The following is a 24,128-nucleotide window of genomic DNA, read 5'->3' on the forward strand; positions in this document are numbered from 1 at the left end:
GGAGTCTGTTCCCCCACCCCTTGAGTCAAGGCTGGCCTTGTGATTCGCTTTGACCAACTGAATGTAGTGGACGTGGCATTCTGTGACTTCCTAGCCTAGGCCTTGTAACTTCCACTTTTTTTAAAAAATATATTTTATTAATTTTTTACAGAGAGGAAGGGAGAGAGATAAGAGCTAGAAACATCAATGAGAGAGAAACATTGATCAGCTGCCTCCTGCACACCTCCCACTGGGGATGTGCCCGCAACCCAGGTACATGCCCTTGACCGGAATCGAACCCGGGACCCTTCAGTCCACAGGCCGACGCTCTATCCACTGAGCCAAACCGGTTTCGGCTGTAACTTCCACTTTAACCCTTGAAACCTGAGACCAGCAAGTTGTGAAGAAGCCCTGTCTAGCCTACTAGAGGGTGAGAGACCAAGTGGAAGACAATCAAGGCACCCAGCCAACAGGCAGCACCACTGCCAGGCATGTCAGGGAGGCCATCCTGGACCCTCCAGCCCCGGTTGAGCTGTTAGATGATTGCAGCCACACAAATGAGTGATTAAAAACATTTTTTAAAAAATACTTAGGTTAAGATATTAAAAGTGCTGCAGAAGAAGCCTTCGGATTGCCAGTCCACAGAATTGTAAGCAATAATAAATCATGAGGATTTTGAGCCCTTAAGTTTTAAGCCATTACATTTTAGGGGTGGTCTATTATACAACAGGAACAGAAGAAGAGTCATGAAAGAAATAATCATGTGCAGGGGTGTTCAGAGTCCTCTTTTCCCCCCAACTGAAGCTTCTTTGGTGCGTACCAGTCCATCACCAGCATGAGGAGGTCAGTTCCTGGTCCCTAAATCACATAATGCCCAGAGATACTGTTATTGTGGGGCACCCCTGGCTGTGACCAGTGGCATGAGAGCAGCACTAACTTGGTGGCTTGGTTTTGGTAGGTCATCTCAGAAATACAGGGGACACCTGATTACCTCTGATTCCCATATAGACAGAGTGTCGTCTTTGGAGTCCAGACCAGTCTGTACTCCAACCCATCCAATGACTATACAACGCTGGGGCCGTGAGTCAAGCTGTGCTAAGTGGGGATCAGCTGCCTAGCGAGTACCTCGAGATGTGAATGGGCTGAGTCCTCTATTCTGACTACTGCACAGGGCAGGCCACCCATAACTTGCCACTTTCTGTGTTTATGGGAACCAACAACTGGGGGCTGCACCCGGGGTCAGGAGGGGGCTCAACGGGATGCTCAATCCTGATGACCCTCATGCCCTCAGACACAAAGGCCTAGTGCCCACCCATCCAGGTGATGGATTATAATGTTTCAGTGGTGTTGGGAGGGGGACTTTTGCACAAAGAATTTCCTTGCCTTGAAGAGAAGTCAACCTTCTGAGCGGGACGAAGGTGATTCTGCCACCTCTTTCTTAGGTTAGAGGGGGGGAGAGTTTAATTTTGACAGTGATACCTGCTATACTAGATGAAAACTGGGTCCCTGATACCACTCTCTGCCCTACCAGCCTTGAACTGCCCCCTCTATATTCTAATGTGAAAGAAAAATACAGGGTGGAGCAAAAGTAGGTTTGCAGTTGTGAGTATGCAAAACAGAGTTTATTCGTGTATTATTGTACTATTTTCCAGATGAACAACTGTAACCCTCCTTTTGCCCCACCCTGTATATGCTTTGCAGGATCTTTGTTATTTGCAGCCAAATCTAATCCTAAGTGATACCCAACTCAGGTAGAGGGGAGACCATCAATCTTCAGAAAAGGTGCTGCGGAGAAGATGTCCAGGAAGCACAAGCAATCGCTGTTAGAGTGGCCCAGGCTCTCCCTTCCTGCCTTGGCCGTTAGGAACCTCAGCAGCCTGGGGGGTCCACTCTCCCTGCTGTCCTCCCCTCATTCTGTGACGTCCTCCTTCTTCAGGCTTTCAGTTCAAGAAACCTAATTCATTTTCTTGAATTCAGCTTTTGCTCAGCCTTATTTTACGCCAGAAACCTCCTTTCTCCCTGCAGGATACCCATTAACGTCCCACAGGGAAAGCTGTATGGGGAAAAGTTGGGTTAGATAAACAATGGCTAAAGCAGTAGCTTGACCTTGGAAACTGCCTGGGGTGAACATGTGCTTTAGCAGCATCGCTTCGGGGTATACACTCACCCACCACGCATGTGCAGGAGTCCATCCTTGGTGCTGGTTGTACCTGGATCACGATGTCCTAGCAGGACTAAGGCGGGACCCTGACCTCCCTCATTTTAGACCCAATATTCCGATGTCTACAGAGACGATCCATTTCCTTTGTGTTTTTCATGGAGAGGTGGGGGACAGCTCTGAATCTGTTTTGGGTGGGGTCAGCAATCCTTTAAACCCCAAAGAAGAGTAAGGCTTCCTGTTGGAGGCTCCCATGGGTTCAAACCTGCCTTCAGCCCACCGAGCAAAGACAGGATGGGAATGGAAACAGGAGACATCCATGGAATCCCAGGAAGAGAAGCTCTCCATGGTCTTGGCCAGGTCGAAGCCAGAGTTCCTGTGGATTGTAACCCCCTCCAAGTCCCTGAGAAATGTGAGCCCTGCTTTTGAATCCCATGACCGAGCAGGCTGTTGCTGACTATGACTGATGGGCACAAGCAGATTCCTGTGGGACTGCTGACGTCTGGGGGACCTGTCCTGCAGTGTTTGGGAGGAAGGCTCCAGCTTTGTTTTTCTTGGATCGCTGGCTGACTATCCCCTACAGATTGATAGGCCGGGGGCTGCCAACGAGACGGGCTGAGGACAGAGTGAAGGAAAGAGATCCCTGAGGCCCATCTGTGGGGAGAATCCCTCTTCCTTCTGCCACAAAGACAGGCAGCAGCAGGCACCTCCTGCTGTTCCTTCAAATCCAACCTCTTTTTCCTGCTGCCTCCTCCCCCCAAATAGCCAGATCGTCTGAGGTCCATCTCAGACACAGAATAGGCTGGCCCTAAAAGAAGTAGATTTGTGCCCTCGAGCTGCCTTTTATGCCCATGTGGCCCTGGGAGAGCCCCTTTGACTCCCTGGACCACAGAGAACATGGGCTATGCAATGAGTGAGAGAACCGCATGAGTACACGTTGGGGAACATATATCATATGTATACATTGGAGCCCTCCCTTCCTTGCTTTCAGCTTTTTCTGATTCTTCCCATGTAAACTTTTCTACCTCCAAGTCTTTTTCTTAAATAAGACTTGACTTACAAGAAAGAGGGGTTTTCTCACCCTTTCTGGCGTGGGTATAAGGCTTTGTACCTGAAACTAAACAAACATAAAGGAAGTCACAATGGACAGTTTAGGATAAATTTTAATTGAATCAAGAAGTTGACCCTTAGGGGATAATCTTCATGAAATATGTTCTCAAAGGAGATTGAGTTCTTTTTGTTTGTTTTATTTGTGTTTTCCCATGAACATGTTTCCATCCTAATTCTGTGAAAGATTATCCTGGACCAAGTGCAATTCATTCTACCTTCACTGTGGGGATTTTCAGAGCAAAGAGGTATCAAATCCTAGACTGGACTGACTTTATATCTATTATACTGCAAAGGGAGAGAGGGAGTGAGGAAGAAAAGGAGGGGGGAAAGGAGGAAGATAGGGAGAGAGAGAGAGAGAGAGAGAGAGAGAGAGAGAGAGAGAGAGAGAGAGAGAAGAATGCCATAGACATCAGTGGGGAGGGCTGAGAAGAGAACGGGAGCTTGGTTTTCAGATCTGTCCTAAACCTCTCCGTTTTGTTCATAGAAGTCAGAGCTAGCCCTGGTTGAAAACTGAAGGTGGACCCTCATTAACTACAATCAATGTAACTGTAGGCTCTGAGGCTTCATCATACTGGTTGGCAGAGCAGCGGCAATGCTGCTGGAGGGAGCTCAAAGCTCGTTGCTTTCTTCCCTTTTCTCGGTAATAAAACCCAGAAACTGACACGGGCAGGCTTCAGCATTCCTGTGCACAGGACACTGGCTGTTCTCCCAGCACAGTCGTATTCCTTAAATGCCAAGGGGACCCGGGACCCCTGGAGTCAAACCTCCGAGGCTCTCCTGCAGCCATAGCAAGTACAATCTACCCCTTGAGGACTGTTCCCTCAGCACTCCACTGCAGAACCCTGAGGGGAGTGGGTGTCTTCTCAGCCCACCCCTCATCAGGAAGCACCCCCCCTCCGGACCCCCCAAGCCTAAGTGCAGCCAAGTCCCTGACCCAGCCATGCCGGGGGCAGGGGAGCACATCTGCTCACTCCTGACCCAAATATAGGTTGGAAGCCCAGGCCCTTTAAGGTCATTTAATGTGCAATACGCATTGGCATAGTAAAGGTTCTGAGAAGTCCTGCAGCGAAATAATACGTTTAACTTGTTTAACTCCATGCTTTTCGTGCTTAAATAATTCCTGAACTTTTCTCATGGAATGCCCATTATCTCACTGAGTAAGTAGAGTCCCCCCAAATGCTTGCAAACTGTGCCATGGAGGCATTCACAGCCATGTCCAGCCCCTTTGGAGGAGTCAGCTTTGGGTCCACAAAACCTAGCACAGGACCTGGAAAAGAGTATTTGTGGGGTGAATAAGTGAGTAAATTAATGAAACCATGCCATTTTTAGCCCAGGCTGATCTGGGAATATAGCTGTGTGCCAAACACTTTTTTTTTCCAGGGCAGTTAAGCTGTGGCCAATACATAGCTTGGTTAAAAAACATATATATATATATTCCAGTTATAAACTGGCAGGTGTTGAACCAGATCTGTGTAACATATGTGTTGTATTTGTTCAGCACAGGGGTTTATTTTAAATGCCTTTTTAGGTAGGGTCTGAACACTGCAGGACAGCCCAGCTCTCTGCCTCTTCCTACCTCACCCCAGCTTCTTCCCCATCCGCATCACCCGCCTGGCTCCTGAAGCCTTTGAATGTGCCATCCCAGGTTTAAAATCTCCCTGGGAAATTGCTTTTTCAATCTGACCGTGAACATCATGAACTTATTGTGAAATGGATTTGCCCAGATGAAAAATCATGAAGATCTTTAAACCTTAGACCATTTGCAGTGAAATATCTATACAGCCCAATTGGCACAGACCTCGGTACACTTAAGGTGACTTCCAAAGCCAAACCGATGATGAGGTGGGAACTTTGAGATCTGCTGCTCTATAATTTCCAAGCTCTCTGATATCCATCATCTCATTAGACCCCAACGACCAACCTACGACATGAACAGGACAGGAGTCACTACTTGCAGGTCACAAATGAGGAAAGGGAGACTCAGAGAGGTTATATGATGACCCAAGGCCACACAGTTTGGCACGAAGTGGGGACTTCAAATGCCAAGTCAAGCTGCCTGCAGGCAAGAATGTGGTTTAAAGAGGCCTTCTGACATCATTCTGCTTTAGGACAGGGGACTGGATTGGCGAATGGCATTTCAGGAAGTTACTTTCCTGAGGAACCGAGCTCTGCCTCCAAAGCAGGAGATGACAGCCTCCCTGGGCCCCTCTTAGTTCTGGGACTCCCCATTGTGGCTCTATGTGGACATGAAGTGAGAGGGCTCACAGGAGCCCAGCCCCCACCCTGGTTTTCGGCTTCTGTCGCTGTCTCATAGAAGCAAAGATGCCCCATCGACTGGAGCTGAGACACCCCTCGCTGAGTATTCTGTGTAGCCACCAATGTGGAGTGAGAGACAGGTGCAGACTGTAGCTTCTGCGAGGGAAGATGGGGGAGCACAGACCATATGGAGCACGAGTGACAGAATTTGGCAGTGCAGGCTCTACAGATGGGCCTGCTTATGTCCAGACACAAGCTGAGGCCAAAGACTGAATCATCTCTAGCAATTTCTTGTTTCCAAACACATCTTTTGAAGAATGTGGGGACGCTCTGCACAAATATCCAAACCCCTTGCTGGGAAAGGATTACACAGACAACTGAAAAGAAGAGTTGCTTTTGTGGTGGGTGGTGGTGCAAAGTGTCCGCCTGAATGAGGTGGAGGTCCCAGGATAGTGAGAAGGCAGTCTGATGGTTTGGGTAGCATTTATTCACATCAAGTGTTTTGTGTGTGATCTTCACAACAACATTTTAATGGGGTTAGTATTGCCAGCCCCATTTTACAGGAGGAAAGACTGAGACTTTAAAGGGTAAGTGATTTGTCAAGATCAACCAGCTGCTAAGGGCATAGTTGTGAATGAGAAAGGGCCTACACACATGTCCAAGGACCTCCCCACTCACCACCCAGAGCCAAGATTCTTATGTCAGTCTCCTAGGGGGTCCTGTGCCCCAGCTCCTGTGTGGCCTTCCAGTAAGCCACTGGGTTCCCAGTAGAGCTCCCCAGGGTCTTTCTTCAGGATAAAGTCTGGGCTGTTTGGCCTGGAATTTGACGCCCTGCAAGGACAGGCTCCAGCTTGCCTCTCCATCCTCATGCCCATGTAGCCCCTGGCATGGGTCCTGCCCAGCAACTTGCCATTCCCTGAACTTTAGTGTTGCCCCACCTCCAGTCTTGGCTTTGGTGCCTTCTAGGAATATCACCCTATTGCTTTTCTACTTTAGCTCACCTTTACATGTGGCCATGTTTTTTCTCCCCTTATTTGAATGTTTGGTCTTTTAAGACTGCAAACTCCTTTCCTTGCCTCTCATCCTTGTACCATAATGAACATCCTTTACACAAGTGCAGCCACCTTATGGTTCTCAGAGTGCTGTCCCTCTGCAAGGTGAAGTAAGGGTGTGGGAATTAGCTCCATTCCAGACCAGAGAAGAGAGGGGGCCTGCCCACGCTTTCACACCAAAGCCATGGTGACTGAACCCAGGTTTCCAGGGCTCTTTCCACTGTGCCCCAGTTTGGAAAAGGTGACGTAAGCTGCCCATCCACATAGAGGTGGTGCCCACATGCCTTGGGATTGCTATTGGGGAGGAAGGGGGTTGTATTAGTTTCCTGTTGCTCCTGTGACATGTTGGGCTGTATAGATATTTCACTGCAATTATAATGTCATTACCTGCAGGACCTTGGAGAGCTCATGGATGGGTGCCATGGATTCTGACAGTCCCAACCCTTTACAATCTGGAGCAAGTTCCCCATAGCCAAGCTGCCCAGGGAAACTGAGGCCGTCCTGTTCAAAGGCATTTGGCACTTGCCAACAAATTTCCCTCATCTTATTCATCTCTTCATTCACTTCCCAGACCCAGGCCTCATCCAACCTTAGGACGCAGGATTTCCAACCAACCCTTACAACCACTTCCCCTACCCACATACCCAGAAGTCTTGCCTGTTTATAATGTGAATTGAATCACTTAGAATAAATCCAAAGGTTTTCTTTTCTTTTTTAAAGAGCAGGTTAAGTTTTTGTTTATTTATTTATTTAATTAATTTATTTTATTTTAGAAAGAGGAAGGGTAAGAAAGAGAGAGAAACATCGATTGGTTGCCTCCCACACATGCCCCAATGGGGAATCAAACCTGCAAATTGGGTATGTGCCCCGACCAGGAATCGAACCAGCAACCTTTTGGTGTATGGGATGAAACTCCAACCAACTGAGCCACTTCTTATCAAAGCATATCAAGTGGCCAGACTTCTTAACAAGGCTTTCAGGGTCCTATACACTCTGGCCTCAAACTACTATCCTCTTGTTCATTGAATTCCAAGAGGTTTGGCCTCCTTTCCAGCACCAGAACATACTATGTACCTTCCTGCCTCTGGGCCTTTGCACATGCTATTTCCTCTTCTTGTGACTCTCTTTTTTCATCCTTCCCCTGGCTGATTCCTGCTTTAGATCTCAACCCTTTTCAGAGAAGCCTTCTTTGATACCTCTCACTTACCCCAATTAGGTCTGCCATATCATTCTCTCTCTCTTGGAACCTAATTTTTCTCCTGAATAGCATCTGTATCATCACCTCTGCCATTGTACATGACAATATACATTCAGGGTCTGACACTACACGAAGCTTATCCTTTGCACCCAAATCTTCAGGATTAAAATGTACTAAATTCTGCAATATTGTCCTCTCTCTTCAAGGAACAGGAATGAATCCAGCCTTAGAACCTCAGCTCCTAACGAATCTTTTTTTTCCCCAGGGGCCATGAGGTCAGACAGATCCACTTCCTGTTCCCTACTCTTCCACCGCGTTGCTGAGTGGCCCTGAGCAAGTAAATCACTGTGTCTCTCTGGGCCAGTTAACTCTAGCCCAGGAGGGTGTAGAGAGCCCCTCTCCTGCAGGCCAGATTCAGAAAGCCTGACTGTCTCACAAAGGATTTCAGGGGTCTCCTCAGAATACTCTGGGGTTGGTGTCAAAAACTAAACAGGGGCCAGTTCACTATGAAATGGGCCATAGGCCCAGGCTCCACTTCAGCATCCTGCATCTCAGATGTTTCTCCGCTGGCTGATTTCTTCGTAATGCAGGCCTAACTTGCAGAGGGTGAGTCCCAGGGCAGGATCACTCTGCCCTCTGTCCTCGGTTCCCCTGGAGAGGCTCACTCTGCAGTCAGAGGCGATCAAGCTGGTGGCCCAGAGCTCTTACGGATGACAGGCACTGGCCTCTCGAAGAAGGCTGAGCCATTGTTCACAGTGCCCATCTTATTGATATCATCCAGAATCACATTGATGATAATAACAACTTGAATCAGAACCATGATTTTCTTTTTTTACTGCCTACTATGTGCCAGGCATAGGTTTGGGTGCTTTCCCTGCATTGCCCTGTAGTCCTCATAACAGCCCCATTTTACAGCGGAGGAAACAGAGGCCAGAGAGGCTAAGTGACTTACACAGGGTCACCTGGCCTGCAAGTTGAGGAGCTGAGCTGAGACCATATTCTCCCTAACCCCTCACTGATATAATCATATTCACAAAAAGTGCATCCCACATACATAGCATTTTACAGTGTGTAGAGTTCTTTGCCATCTGCCCTTGTCTCTGATCTTCACAACATTTAGAACATTGAGGTTTAGAGCAAGGAATTGATTGGCTCAAATCAGTGGGTGTATGAATTATTTATTGCCGTGTAACAAATAACTCCAAAACTTGGCAGCTTAAAACAGTACACATTTATTATCTCACAGTATCTGTGGGTTGGGGATCCTGGGAAGAGTTAGCTATACCTTCTGCCTCATGGTCTCTCATGAGGCTACAATCCAGATGTTGGTCCTGGATGGCGGTCTCATCTGACAGCTCAACTGGGGAAGGCTCTGCTTCCAAGCTTATTCACATGATTGCTGGCAGAATTTAACTCTTTTGTGTTTTGTCACGCTGAGGTCTACTTTCTTCACTGGCTGTAGACCTGAGACAGCCCTCAGTTCCTTGTCATGGGGGCCTCTCCAGTGGGGCAGCTTGCTTTATCAAGTGTGCAAGCCAAGAAGGCAATAGAGTCTGCTAGCCAAAAGGAAGTCTTGTAACCTAATCATGGACGTGCCCACACGTTGGCTGCATTCTATCAGAAACAAGTCACTAGGTCTAGTCCAGACTCCTACCCCTCGGGAGGGAGTTCCACAAAGGCATGGCTGCTAGCAGATGGGGGTTTAGCGGGCATCTTAGAATGTTTGCTTAACACGGCACAGGCTGGGCCAGAGCCCAGGTATGCAGCTTTGAGTTTGGCCACCCTCCTGGACCTGAGAATGTGCTGGCCTGTGGACAGAGGTGGCAGGTGGCGATCTTCCCTCTTCTGTGCTCTAGGAGGCCTCTCAGGACCACGCAGAGCCTGGGCCAGACCTCTCCATCCCAGGAAAAGAGCCGGCTCCATTTTAATTACATTGTCGCCCCCAGGGAAGCCTGTGTTCTTCTCCAGATAGTTTTTCTTCCCCTTTACTGCCATTCCTGTCTTTAAATCAAAGCTGCTCTCTGTTCGAGGGCTCCCGGCCCCAGGCTGGATAAGAATTTATGAGTGGGTGATCCGGAAATGTAATATAAAGGAGTCATGACCCAGACCGTAATGTAAGCTGAGAGGTCCTGGAGAGGCAGGCAGCCAGGGCCCAGTGACCTCTCGGCCCAGCAACCATCACAGCCTCTGCCTTTATGAAAACCTTCCATCATCCATTCCTTCAGCCTACCCCCACTGCCCCTTCTTGTGGCCTGCACTGCCGTCTCCCAGCACAGCCAGGACCTAGGCTACCGGCATCCACCTGAACTTGCCTTTCTAGAACTGCTTCCCTGTCCTCCCATCTCCTGTCTTCCTTCTCAAATCCTCTAAGCTCCAAGCTATGTGAATAGACTCCTATCTCCATGACGCTGCTCAGCTATTTCCTCTCCAGGGACTGTCCTTTGCCCCATGTCCCAGGGATGAAACCTCCTTGAGGACTTCTTCCCAGACCTGTCTCTCTCTGTCCCTCTCTCATGGCACCAAGCACTGTGAGCCTTCATATTTGAGTCCGTTATGTCCATGCTACCCTCCTCCCCCCCAGCCCCCCCCCCCCCCATTAGACTTGGACTTCCTTAGCGGTAAGAGCTGGGGCTGGAATTCACTGTGCACAGGAGGTGCTCAGTCAACATTAAAATGATGGAAAAAGTCGAGGTCAGAATCACCTTTGAGTGGATAGAAAATTCCTGTTCTCCCTTTACCCATTCCATGTGTGGCCAGTGGCTGCCCCCACCCCAACCCAACCCCCGTCCTTAGATAACCTGTACTGAGGCTAGCCCTGCCCCAAACCACATGTTTCCCCCAAGCACCTGCTCTAAGCCTCCCACACCCATTTGGGGGACAGGGGAGCAGAAGGCAACAAAGTCCTGCCCAGAGCAAAGCCACCTTCCCAGACCACATATGTGGGGTCATAGATATCCAGGCAGGACAGACATTTGTGCTCAGATGATGCCACCCCACTCTACCCCAATCTCTGCCTGACTCCGTTGCCCCTCTGAGGGTCACTCAGATGCCCAGAAGTCATCCCAGACCCCCTCTTCTTCCTCAGTCTTCCTCCAATCAGTCCCTTGTTCCCTAAGGTCTACCTTCTGTTGAAAGCAGTCTTTGCATGTGCCCCACTTTCTCCACTCCAATGGCCACTGCCTGTCCAGGCCACCAAGGGTCCCCTCCTGGTTGCTCTCCTTGCCTCCACCTCACCCTACTCATTTCTTCTTCGCTCAAGTGACTCATCAAGTCACTCCCTCACTCAAAAACTTTCAGAGGCTCCCCATTGCCTGAGAAATGTTGTGCCACAGTCTGGCTGGCCCTAGGGGCTTCTCTGGCCTCCTCTCCCATTTCCCCATCATTTCTCTCCACACTCCTGAGGACCCTCTCGTTGGACCACCTCCTGTTCCCCAGGGCCCCTGGTGCTTCCTTCGTCCAGGACTCTTCCTCCTCATCTCTGCTCAGGTAACCGGACCATCCTTCCAGGACAGCCCAGGCAGTGAACTCTCAGCCCTCGGTGCTCCTGAAGGTTCTGCATTAAAGGGATGAAAAGCATCCCTGTCTATTACCCCTCAGCCCCTGGGGGCAAGGATCAGCCTCACCTCCCTCTCTTCCAGCCTCTGCCCCCTGCTGCTGCCTCTGCTTGGAGACAAAGACAAAGGCGTCCCTTGGGGGAGGGGAGCCGTCCTGAAATCTCTTGGAGGCGCCAGACGGCTCAGTGCCCGAGAAGAAAGCAGAAAGCGGCCCAGAAGGCTGCGCTCAGGGAGGAGTTCTCACCAGAAGGCCCAGTGCTGGGCCCAGGCCAAGGGAGTGTTTGCACGTGCCCGGGGTGTGTGGACGGGAGAGGAGGACTTGGCAGCCACTGGGGATGGCTTAGGATCCATTCACTCTTGTTCTGGTTTCCTGACGCCTTTGTTCAGAATCCCCGGGTACTCCCAGCCAGGCAAAGGGGCCGGGGTAGGGACAACTCACAGAAGGAGCCTCGGCCAGCTCCCTGCCTTCAAGGGGGGACCTGAAGAATGGTGGGTGCCTAGAAAGACCCCTGGGGTTCAAGTTCCTGCCTGGAGCACAGAGGCCTCTGTGGGGGTCCTGCTTCCTGCTCCTCCTGCCTGCCCTGCTCTCTTGCCTTTCCCTCTGGGCTGGCTCCTTCTCTTCAGACAACCCTTGAATCACCCCCACCTCTCCCAGCCTGCCCCCTTCCTAGGGCTTTCCTCACCAAGGACGCCACCACCCAGCGCGGGTTAAAGCCCATGCCCTCCTCCTGGGCACCCCAGTCCCTTCGTTTGTCTGAGCCAATCCATCCAATCCATTTTTTTTTTAAGAAATTTTATTTATTTCAGAGAGGAAGGGAGAGGGAGAGAGAGAGATAGAAATATCAATGATGAGAGAGAATCATTAATTGGCTGCCTCCTGCACACCCCCTACTGGGGATTGAGCCCGCAACCTGGACATGTACCCTTGGTGGGAATCAAACCCAGGACCTTCAGTGCACAGGCCGATGCTCTATCCACTGAGCCAAACCAGCTGGGGCCAATCCATCTTCTTTCATCCTCAACCTCTGTGACTCTGTCCACGAAGACCAATCCGAGGGACAGACCAGGTTCCACGCCCATCTCTGCCTCTTCTTGCCACGTATCCTTGGGCAGGTCTCTTCACCCCTCAGAGCTTCAGTTTCTCACTGAAAATGGAGGCAGCAGGACCTGCTTCAGAGAGGTTGAGGTGCTGACTGAGAAGCGCTCAGAGCAGGCCAGCCACACGGAGGTGCCCCTGCCAGGTGGGCGTTGTCAGGAGCGCCCTGTCCTCCTTAGTCAGCGTCACCGCCACCATGGTGCCTGCCCACCTTTCCAATCAGTCCTCGGCCTCGTCCCCAGAACCTTCCTTCTCTACCCACCCCTGCCTGCCTCCTGCTCTCTCTGGGCAAGCACAGTCATCCCTTGGCTTCTGCAGCCGTGGGGACACCATCAGCTCCCAAGCCTGCATGTCTAGCCCTGTCTCTCTGCTGAGCTTCTCAGCCCCTCTTCAGGCATCTCAAACTCAACACTCCCAAACAATGCCTTATCTTCCCCCTTCTCCTGAGCTTCCTATCTTGGGGAATAACCCCACCATCCACTCAGCCCACAAATCCTGACATGACCCTTCCCCTCCAGACAGCCTAAGTTCAGTGACAGCTCTGTCACTTTCAAGCTGCATGACTTGGGGCCTCAGTTTCCCCATCTACAAAATGGGATGATAATAGCCTCGAGGTCGTAAGAGGATGAAATGATCGTTTACCCATGCTAGGGGTTCTCTGGCTCTGACACATCCCCTTCCTGGCATATTAAAGTCAGAGAGGCACGGCCCAGCCGGTGTGGCTCAGTGGTTGAGTGACAACCCATAAACCAGTAGGTCACGGTTAGATTCCCGGTCCCAGCACATGCCTGGATTGCAGGCTTGATCCCCAGTAGGGGTGTGCAGGAGACAGCCAATCAATGATTCCAATCATTGATGTTTCTCTCTCTCTCTCCCTCTCTCTGAAATCAATAAAACATATTTTAAAATAAATAAAATAAATACATAAATAAATGAAGTTAGAGAGTCACCTTCCTGAGCTTGAAGCCAGAACCTCCATGGAGCTGTGCAACTGTGTAATAGGCCGCCTCGGGAGGTAGTGAGCAGCAGATGAAGAAGGTATGCAAGTGGAGGCTAGTGGCAACTTGACAGGCAGGCATCTGATATGGTGATAAGGAGGACGGGATGATCTTTAAGTTTCCTTCCTGTCTTTGCCCGAAGAGACAATTATCAAACTATCTCTAACTAGACCTTGTAATAAAGATAAAATATACAGACATTATAAAGTGCTAGACTTATATCCATACCATGTAGTACTACTCAGCAATACAAGGGAATGAACTATGTTTTACTGATACATGCAACAACTCAAATGCCCCTCAAGGAATTAGGCTGAGCAGAGGCAGGGCGGGGAAACCAATTCCAAAAGGTTACATACTGTATGATTCCACTCATATAACGTTTTTTAAATGACAATCTTTTAGAAATGGAGGGCAGGTTATGGGTTGCTGGTGGGGGTAGGATGCTGGAACAGAGGCAGGTGTAGTTAGAAAAGGATGTATTTGTTTCTCATTGCTGCTGTAATAAATCACCAAATTTAACACAACACAAATTTACCCTCTCACGGTTCTGGAGATCAGAAGTCCAAAATTGGCTTCACTGGGCTAAAGTCAAGACGTTGGCAGGGCTGTGTTCCTTCCGAGGTTCCAGGGGAGAATCTGTTTCCTGGCCTTTTCCAGCTGCTGGAGGCTGCCCGTGTGCTTTGACGCATGACCTCTTCCATGCATCACGCCAACCTCCCAAGATCCATCACCACATTTTCTACTTTTTTCCCTTGGCTTTCTTGCCTTTCTCTTACAAGAACTCTTGAGATTACATTCAGGGCCCCGCTGGATAATCCAGGATGACCTCCCCATCTCTGGATCCTTAATCATATCTGCAAAGTCCCTTTTGTCACAGAAGGCAACATTCACAAGTTCTATGTCTTTGGGGAAGAGGGCCAGTGACATGAATTAGTCTACCACAAAGGGATCCTTGTGATGTTGGATACAGGAACCTACACAGGGGGAAATGTATAGACCTTAACATACACACACACACACACACACACATAATTGAGTGCAAGTGAAAACTGGTGAAGTTTGAATAGGATCTGTAGGTTGTATCAATGTCAATATCCTGGTTGTGATCATATATTATAGTTTTGCAAAACTGGGCAAAATGCAAGAGCTCTCTCTGCATTATTTCTTACAACTGTATGTGAATCTACAATTATTTTAATAAAAAAATTTATATACTAAGCAAGTGCTAGACTGAGGGTATGGCAGAAACTGATTTGGGTAACTTCTCAGTGCCTCCTCCCTGGCATCTCCCAGTCCTGCCCACAGGGTGGGCTCTCAGCAGCCATGGGTTAGGAGGCGAGCTTACCCTCTTGGCTACAGGTGTCTGGGCTAGGAGTGGGCATCTGGCCCAAGCTGAGCTGGTTAGAGCCATTCCTGTGTTTTCTGGTATAACCTAGAATTGGGACACCTTTTGGAAAGCTGGACTTGTAACATATAAACAATGCACTGAGGAGCAGGGGGTGCATGTTTTAGGTAGAGATGATCAGAGCATCTGCAGAAAGCAGACAAGAGCTGGAGAAAGGGCACCCCGGGTCCCTATTAGCTTTACACTTCCTGTTTCCAGTCCTTCTGGCATGTGGCCTGATCTAGCCCTTGGATTTCATGAGATTCCTTGTATTCTTATGCATAACCCCCTTGCTCCCCACCCCTATCCTCCAGTTAGCCAAAGAGGACTTCAATTATTTACCATCAGGAAGCCTTAGCTACTAGAAATGGAGCTGCCAGGACTCAGAAACCATGGCCTGCCTGTCCCCATCCAGGTGCCACAGGGAGGTCCGTGTGCAGAGCAGGGGATCCAAAGGGTCCTTTTCTATCTTGGATTTTAACCCCCACTCCTGTCTCTTGCCCGCTCTGATCTGGGCAGCACTTGTCCCTCTGTACAATGAAGGAGAGGCCCACCCGGAGAGCCCTGCCCGCTCCCTACACCATGCACACCCGAGGCGCCTGACGAATGTTCACAGGATGGGGTAGAAGCCATCCTGAGAACCCTTAGCCTTATGAGAGAGAACAGTCAGGAGAGTGCATAAGCCCAAGCCCTGTCACCTCCTAGAGAAAAAGAAAATGAGAAGAGCCCAAGTCAGCTCCCCCAGGCACCTGGAAAACAATTTGCAAGATGGAATTCAACAAGCAATGCCAACAAGATCATAATGACCATATTTATGGGAGAATGTGGAGGCCCGGGCGTGGGTTTTCATTATCATGTGTACCAATGTGATCATCTCCCTGCAGCCAGCCTCCCGCTCCAGGCGCAGCTGTTGGCTGGTGCATGGTAATTTGATGCAAATTGCCCCCAAATATGGTAATTCTCTCCTCTGCCAGGGGAGCTTGAAGTCACAAACCTGGAGATGTTGGCGGCAGATGTTTTTCTACTTCTCTGCAGGCTGCTGTTATTGTGGAAAAGGGCAAGGTGACCCAGAGACAATGCTTGCCTTCGTCACCACCTACGTGCATGCTGTGTGACCTGGAATGAGGCACCTCACCTCTCTGAGCCTCAGTTTGTCATCTGTAAAATAGGCACGATTTCTGCCACGGTGGCTTTGAGGACTAGAGAAGATACACTCAGAGCACCTAGTACAAAGCTTTCATTAGTCTTATTTTTGGACCTCAGAGGTGCCCGTTGTGGGGTTGGGCGGTCAGTGCCCAGGGTTGTTCCCTGCTCCCCAATAGTGAGTTCCTTCTTGGAGAAAACAAGAACAATGTGATTAAAATAGAAGTAAAATGTCTGCAGGAAATGTCTGACTGAGGACGGACTCTTTCGGATATGAGAGCGCACTGGAATTTGTAAGAAAACATCAATATCCCAATATGGAAATGAGCAAAGGGCAAAAATAGACCGTCGCCACCCGAGAAAGACAAATATCAATTAAACCAGAGGGAAGAAGTTTCCTCCTCTTTCTTCTTTAATCATTAGGGAAAGACATCAAATTAAAACAACCTCAAGATGGCTTTGTTCCCATAAAATAGGAGTATGAAAAAGAGGAGAGCTGGTAGCTGATCCAGGTGAAGTTTCCTGTGAAAGGGAAATCCCAGCTACTGCGGTGGCAACCTGCAGTGGGTGGACGCCTTAAGATCATCTACCAATGTGTACCGAAAGTCAAATCAAGACAAATGATCCAGGAATCTCATTCATGTGTTTTTCTCCGGGAGAAATGACTCAATAGAGGTAAAAAGCCGAATGAACAAAGATGCTGTGGAAATCTGTGAAAAAGCCGGGTGGGTGGTGAAGTGAGCCATGATGCCTCCACACAAAACACTCCGAAGTGCTTAAAGGTAGCTGTGTTTTGAAGAGTGGACGTGTTATGTGGAATAATGTTTATGGTATATTTTTAACTTGAAAAGAGAAAGAGAGAGAAGGCTGTTTGCTGAAACTATGTGCACATAGTGCCTGTGGGAGGTGAGGACTGCCCCATGCAAAGGAGGAGCCGTGAGAGAAGAGGGGGTTCGCACAAAGGAGACTGCCCTGCAGCCTGAGGTTACTGTCTCTCGTCACAAAGGGTCACCTCAGAGCAGCAGCAGCAGCAGCAGCAGCAGCAGCAGCAGGGCTCTGACAGGCCTGGCTGTGAGGGATACTCTTCTGGGGGCCAGTTCAGCTCCAGGAAGAACCTTCTTGTGAGCAGGGCCTTCTAACAGGCACATGGGCTGGCTCTTGAGGTAGTGAGCCCCCAAGGGCTGGAGGTATGCAAGCAAAGGCTAGAGTAGAGTCAAGCCCAGATAAGTAGCTGGGTTAGATGTCATCTAGGATGGATGGTTAAATGATACTAATCGCATGCCCTACTCATACCAGCATATCGGGCCAGGCATCCCCCAGAGAGAAACAGGGTAAACCCATTTGTTCATGGAACACAGAGAAGGAAAGAAAGAGAGAAAAAAGGGAGGAAGGAAGGAAATAGGGAGGGAGGGAGGGAAGGAAGGAAGAAGGAAGGAAGGGAAGGAAGAAAAGACAGAGAGGCAGGCCAATTACATGCTAAGCAGGGATCTAATCCCTTTGTAAACACTGTCAGAAACTTGTCTTCCTAATTGAAAAGCCCATGTGAGCTGCTTAATCCAGTCCATGTTAATGAGACCAAAACACATTAGAGCAGATATTGACTCCAGTTGTCATAGTGCCAGAGCTGGGGACACCAGGGGGAATGTATTGACAAAAGTGAGGCTGGGGTCAGTCTTGGTCTCCATGGACATCATTGTGTCATTCCATTGCCCTAACCATCCGGCGGGGAAACTCCATCATGCAAAGGGCTGCAAGATTTTCATGATGGATAGTGCTCCTCCATTACCTGCATGGTCGTCCTCCTTAAGTGGAAGAAAGTGGCCTTAAAAATAAAGGCCTAGAGAATATCAGGGCTAAAAATAATAATACTTTTTCTGCCACCTTCTAAATTCTTTTAGCTGGTTTAATAATCAAATAAGCCACACAGATTAACAGGGGGAAAAACCAACATTTAATACATGCACATGAGGAATTCACATAAGCATGAAAATTCCGAAGACAGTGAGGCAAAATTGGGTGTATATGTCCTTTTGGACAAAGGAGAAAGGCGGGAAATGAGATCTTAGATCTCCGAAGTGAGTGTGGGTGATTGACAAGTAATTGAGGAAGAGTGGAACACACATGGCAAGTAAAGTTTTGCTCAGACGCCCAGAAATGAGACAGGCTCCTGCTTGGAGTCTTCCTGCCTAATGCGAAGGCAGTTATGTTACGGTCCTTTCTAAAGCGGATTTTTCCCTCCGAATCTCCTTATGCCAAAAAGCATTGAGGGGAGGTTCTTTCTGAGTCTTTTGTTTCTAATAATCAACTTAAAATCAATATCCCAAAGGCACAAGTTTGGGGGTGGCGGAACTTTGGTTGCCTTCAATGAAAACATTCATTCAAATAAGTACAGCAAAGTACAAATCTGTTCATGCCTCCCCTCCTTTACTCCCGTTTAATGACTTCAAAGAAATCGTTCCCAATCTAAAATGGGCCATTTGGGAGGCTTGGGGTGGGGGATGAGGCTATGTCCAACCAGTTCTCACCTCCTGCTTGTGACATTTAACCCCTCCTATGAAAGGTTAATGCTCTCATCATGGGCCTTGCTCTTAGCAAAAAGTCTCTCATCATATTTTCTATTAATCAGTGGGGCATTAACATGCTGTAACCATGGGCCTAGACCAGCCGTGGGCAAACTACGGCCCGCAGGCCGGATCTGGCCCATTTGAAATGAATAAAACTAAAAAAAAAAAAAGACCGTACCCTTTTATGTAATGATGTTTACTTTGAATTTATATTAGTTCACACAAACACTCCATCCATGCTTTTGTTCCGGCCCTCTGGTCCAGTTTAAGAACCCATTGTGGCCCTCGAGTCAAAAAGTTTGCCCACCCCTGGCCTAGACCTTGGAGTCACACAGACCTTGTTCTGGCTTTGCCAGCCCTATTTGGGTCTCAGGACCACTGTGCATCAGTTTCCCTGCCCCAGCGTCACCCTCCCAAGCCATCCCCCACACAGTCAACCAGAATGTTCTTTCTAATGGGACAGTTCTGATCCTCTCTTAATTCCTGCTTAAAAAATTTCCATGCTCCTCATCGCCTGCTCGATAAAACCTGAAATCATTAGATTCGTCATTGTTCTAGCATCAGCTCCTATCATCACAGCCCTAGCCCACTGCCTCACTCACAGTGAGATGTGACCTAACTCACAGAGCTGGACTCAAACCACAATATCTAGGCCAATGCACTTGACCTTTGGTAAAACACATAGTCATCTGGTTTGAAGAATTAAAACAATAATAAATAGAATACTAGCCTCATTGCATTCCACAGCATTTCTCAGTTTATGAACCTTTTCATGTAGTTTTCTCCTTTAACCCTATGCAAGTCTATGAGATGGTTATTCTACAGGTGAGGAGCCGGAGGCTTGGCAGAGGTGTCTCAGAGGCAGTGGGCAGAGCTGAAACCCAAAGATAAGAACCAGCTTACCTGAGCACATCTTGCAGTCTCGGCCCACAGCTTCCGGGATCCCAGGCATTAATTCTCAGACCTTACAGAACAGGAAACTGAGGTGTGTGTGTGTGTGTGTGGGGGGGGGGGGTGTCAAGTGAACCCCCCTACACCTCATCACAAAGCTACTGAGTGGTGGGGCTGGAGAGACCCTAATCCATCTACCTCAGGGTCCAGCTCTCTCCCACATTCCAGCTGCCCTTCTGAGGCAGCTATAAAGAGGTCACGTTAAAGCTACCCTCTGACCTTGGCAGTCATTCTTTGTTGTGTCCCAGGAACAGGGTCTTGTGGGTCATTGTTTAAAATGTGATGAGAAGTGGGCATGTAACCAGACAACAGCTGTCGTGTGAATTGAGTGACTCAATTGTCCTTGAGAAATGTGGGTCCTCTGGGAGCGACTCCCAGCACTTTCTGTCCCCTGATCCGAGGTGACTAATGGGAAATCCATGTCCAACCCTAAACCTGGTGGCAAAGAGAATCGCCTTACACCCTGAAGCAGCCACTAAATTTTAGCTCTAGTGAAGTCGAGGGCTTGCTGAAAGCAGACGAATGTTTCACAGTTGTGTTTCACCGACTGCTTGAAATCCTAGGACAACACAGCAAGAAGGCACCCTCCCGTATTTGCCCATATTTGTCCGTTCGTTCATTCATTCATTCCACAAACATTTCTTGAAAATGGTGCCAGGGGTTCCACGTGTGTGTGAGACGCGGCCTTCACCCTCCTAGTGGGGAGATAAACTAGTAAACATATAAGTAAGGGGCTTTCTTAGCCAACTCCTGCCTTTACCACATGAAGGAGCGGAGGCACAGAGAGTGGGGGGGAGGGAGGCCCTCCTCTGCTTTCAAAGAAGAGATTTGCACAATTTTGCATTTGAGCCAGAGACCTCACAATGGCATTTTTTCAGGAGGCTGGAGGGGTTGAAATTTCTGTTTTCCCCAAGGCAAGCTGTAAGAGCATTCCTTTGACAAGAGAGTAAAACATCTGTGTTTACAAGAGAGATAAGCAGGAATCTGGCAGCTGTGGGCCTCTGAGGCTGCCCGTATGAAGGTGTTGCCTCAAAAGACACAGTTTGAGGTGAAGATATCCAGAGGGGACAGCCTGGAGCCTGGCCCGGAGTGCAGTGTGGGTTTCTTCCTTCTGGTCTCCCATCTTGGTGGGGGGTGAGGGGGCAGCCAACCCTGTGCAGGATCAGGCATGGACTTGCTGCCTACTGAGTGGTTGTTTAATGGGTGGATTTCATCTTAGTATTTCTGTTCTGTTCCATCCAACACTCAGCATACAGAGAGATCAGAACATTTCATAATCCCGCCATTTCCCATCTCCTAGATCACATTAAGTTCATAGTTAAGGCCCTTCACTATGGCCCACCTCACCAGCCACGTCTCTCCTCCTCAAACTCTCAGGCATTCCATGCCGAGCCCAGATCAAAGTTCTTATTCTCAAACACACGTCCCTTCTTTCCTTCTGGCATTTGCCCATGCTGTTCCCTCTGGTTAGCATGCCCTTCCCTACCCTTTCCTGCCTGTCCTTTAAGACTCTTCCTCTTCCCTGCCCAGGAAGATAAAATTGGCGCCTCCTCTCTGAGAAACCTTTGAGGCCAGCACTTATCATGGTGGGATGATAGGGGAGAGGGAGGAGGAGAAAAAATCTCTCTCGCTTGAGTGTGTTTCCCTTTTCCACAACAGTTGCAAATGCTTTCAGATAAAACCAATAGCGAGCAGTGCAGACAGACCTCATACACCTGGCCTATCGGCGGTGCAGTCCCAGCAGTGGGCACAGGACACAATCCCATCAGCCAGAGAACCTGCCTGGCTCTCCCCCTCCCCCTCCCTCGTCCCTCACACCTGTTCTCAAGGGTTGCACTCTTTTTGCTCTGCTTTCTGGAAAACCCAGGCTAAGATGCCCTGTTCTTTATCAAAAAACTCTCCTTAAGCCCTGGCTAGTGTGCTCAATGGTTAGCACGTTAGCTCATGCACCAACGGGTCTTGGGTTCGAGTCTCCGTCAAGGGCACACACCTAGGTTGCAGGTTTAATCCCTGGCTCCAGTCAGGCATGTACGGGAGGCAACCAATTGATGTGTCTCTCTCACATCAACGTTTCCCTCTCTCTTTCTCTTCTCTCTCTCTCTCTCTCTCTCTCTCTCTCTCTCTCTCTCTCTCTCTCCTCTGTTGGTGCAACCCTCCTCTTCCACGGGGGCTGACCTGGAGTCAAGGCTTAGCGCTATGGCTCTGTCACTGGGTGGCCTTTGGAGAAACACTGCACTCTCAGAGCCTCAGTTTCCCCATCTATAAAACAGGACAGATGAGTCTACCCATTCACGCAGGAAGAAGCGTTTTGTAGAAGGAAACCCAGCAGAAGGCTCCGGGTACCGGTGGCATCTGAGTTGTGTATCTCTGGGCAGCCCCAGCATGTTACCTGGAGGAGTCAGGGTAATCCCACTGAAGAGATGCCAGTGGAGCTCCTCCCCAGGCCTGGAGGGCTGCAGGCTGGTGGAGGCAGGTCCCTACACCACTGTACACAGGAGCCAGACACCTCACACTGACAACAGGAAGGTCAGAGTTGGGGGGTCAGGCTGGGGCTCCACCAACAGGCAAGGAAGGCTGGACAGGTGGGCCCATTCCCAGTCCTCTGGGTGGTCACCTGTGAACAGGGGGACAAAAGGAGGGACAGAGGGGTGCAGAGCATCTGGGATCTAGGCCTGACTCTAGCCCAGTTCACTGTGTGCTTTTGGGCAAGTTTCTTCCCATCTCTGGGCCTCAGTTTTCTCTCTTGCTAAACAAGAACTAAGTGGTCTCTGAGTCCCCCTCTACCCCTGAAATTCTGTGGGTCAACAAGACATCTCCCCTCGTCAGCATTCTGCTCCTGCACAAGCCCACAGCAAGAAGCCAAAGCAGCCTGTTCTCCATTCATTTGGAAACGAATTCCCTGAATCCATCTCTCCTTCCCTAGATGCTTGCTCTTGCGGGTCCAGCTCTGCACACCAGAGCCACGCGTTTCAGATATCTCCGCATGTGATACAGTTTCTCATCAGGCTACGGAAATGTTCTCCCAAACCACCAAACGGAGCGGTCTGCGACATGGAGCTGAAAATAAAGCAGCAGAACGACAGTGGTGTGGTTGTGAAGAAGTGGTCAGGAACGACCTGGGAGGCAGAGATGACAATGGAATGCCAGGCCTTGGCCACAAGGTGAGTCCAAGGGAGGCAAGGACTGTGTATCCTGAAACTGGTCCTCCTCATCACAGCTTCAGGAGGTAGGTGCCATTTCTCCCATTTTAGAGGAGAGGGAAGCAAGGCTCAGAGAGGTGAAGTCCTCCGCCCAAGGTCACACAGCCAGTAGCTGAATCAGGTGTTAACATGTAGTCTGCCTGACTTCTCACGGTGCTACATGACCTTCCTGCTGATACTGATCTGTGTGTAAACATGTCCCCATTAGAGGACTGTCCCTTCAAGGACAAATGCTGGGTAGACTCAGCTCTTATCACAGGGCTCACAGACACAGAAAAGATGCTCAGTAAATGTTGGTGGAATTGAATAGAACTGAATTTCTACCAGCATCCACTTGACACTTGAAATTGATGGACAGGTGATACCCTGTTAGGGCTGTGGTGTGTATAATCTCTACAATGCCTCCCGGGGAGCTGGGCAGATAGACAAGGAGGTTTAGTCCCAGCGGGGGTGGAGGGAGGAGGGGCACAAGGTCAGACTCTTAGAAAGAATTAATAATATCCAAGGAATTCTCACGGAACAGTAGGGGGGAATAAAGATTCTTCAAAGACGCCCTAATGGCAAATTTTCTGGATTTTCCAGCTAATTTGAAGGTACCTACTTGGAACATTTTCTTGTCAGAAAAGATTTTAAAATACATTCATTCAGTGTGACATGATAATTGGGCCTGGCTGCCTGATGAATGCCTTTTATCTATTCCTGAGCTATTGTTCCCTGGGATCGAGCTGATGGGCTGGAACGGGCACTTTGTTAAATGCACAAACAGAGCTACTTGCAACAGTTCTGGCTACTGATGCAATGGGGGTCTCAGAAAGATTCCTGGGGGCTCATCACGAGAAGGTGTCAGAGAAGGAACTTCAGAGATGAGAGAAGGCAACTTCCTCACTGTTCACCTGGGGGACTGAGGCCCAGGGAGGGGCAGGGCGTGCTGGGATCACACAATGTGAACGTGGCCGAGATGTGGACCTGGTGTCCTGGCCCAGAGCCAGGCCTCTCTCCCCTGCCTTCAAGGCTTCTGTGGAAAGAGGCCAGGCAATGGACAGTGTACGCTGGTGCAGAGCCACTCACACCCCCTCTTGATCCTCTGCCCAGCACCCGGAGAACACGCTTGTCTCATGCAAGGGCATGGCTGCCAGAGCAGGATGCATTTCTGACAGCTGACTTTTCGCAGCTATACAAGGCGTTATCAAATCAGCTATTTTTATAGGCTCCCTTTCCCTTTCTCCTTCTTTTATCTTTTCTTTATTTTAATGCCTTTGTTTTCTCGAAGGCAAATTTCCAGGCCTGGCCATCTGATAACCATTGCAAAGACTCCATGAGTCTTTATCACGCTTTCTATGAAAGAAGGACTTACTTGGCCTTATTATTTATCTTTACATGATATTTTGGGTTATCTTGATTTTTTTATTGAAATTCCTGTAGCATTTTGTTTTAACTAGTATCTGTTTTGGGGTATCTCAGAGCCTCCATATGTTAACACAT

At 49.2% G+C, this 24,128-nt stretch overlaps 1 long non-coding RNA gene across 1 annotated transcript in view; it reads left to right on the forward strand.

The window, feature by feature from the left end:
* LOC132212166 (uncharacterized) overlaps window positions 1-22,802 on the forward strand; it is a 188,735-nt gene extending 165,933 nt beyond the window's left edge. The window contains exon 5 of the long non-coding RNA XR_009447675.1: window positions 22,370-22,802. This is a non-coding gene — a long non-coding RNA (uncharacterized LOC132212166). The remainder of the gene's footprint in view (window positions 1-22,369) is intronic.
* The last annotated feature ends 1,326 nt before the right edge of the window (window positions 22,803-24,128 follow it).

This window comes from Myotis daubentonii, chromosome 11 (genome assembly GCF_963259705.1).
Source record: "Myotis daubentonii chromosome 11, mMyoDau2.1, whole genome shotgun sequence".
In the NCBI taxonomy this organism is placed as follows: domain Eukaryota; kingdom Metazoa; phylum Chordata; class Mammalia; order Chiroptera; family Vespertilionidae; genus Myotis; species Myotis daubentonii.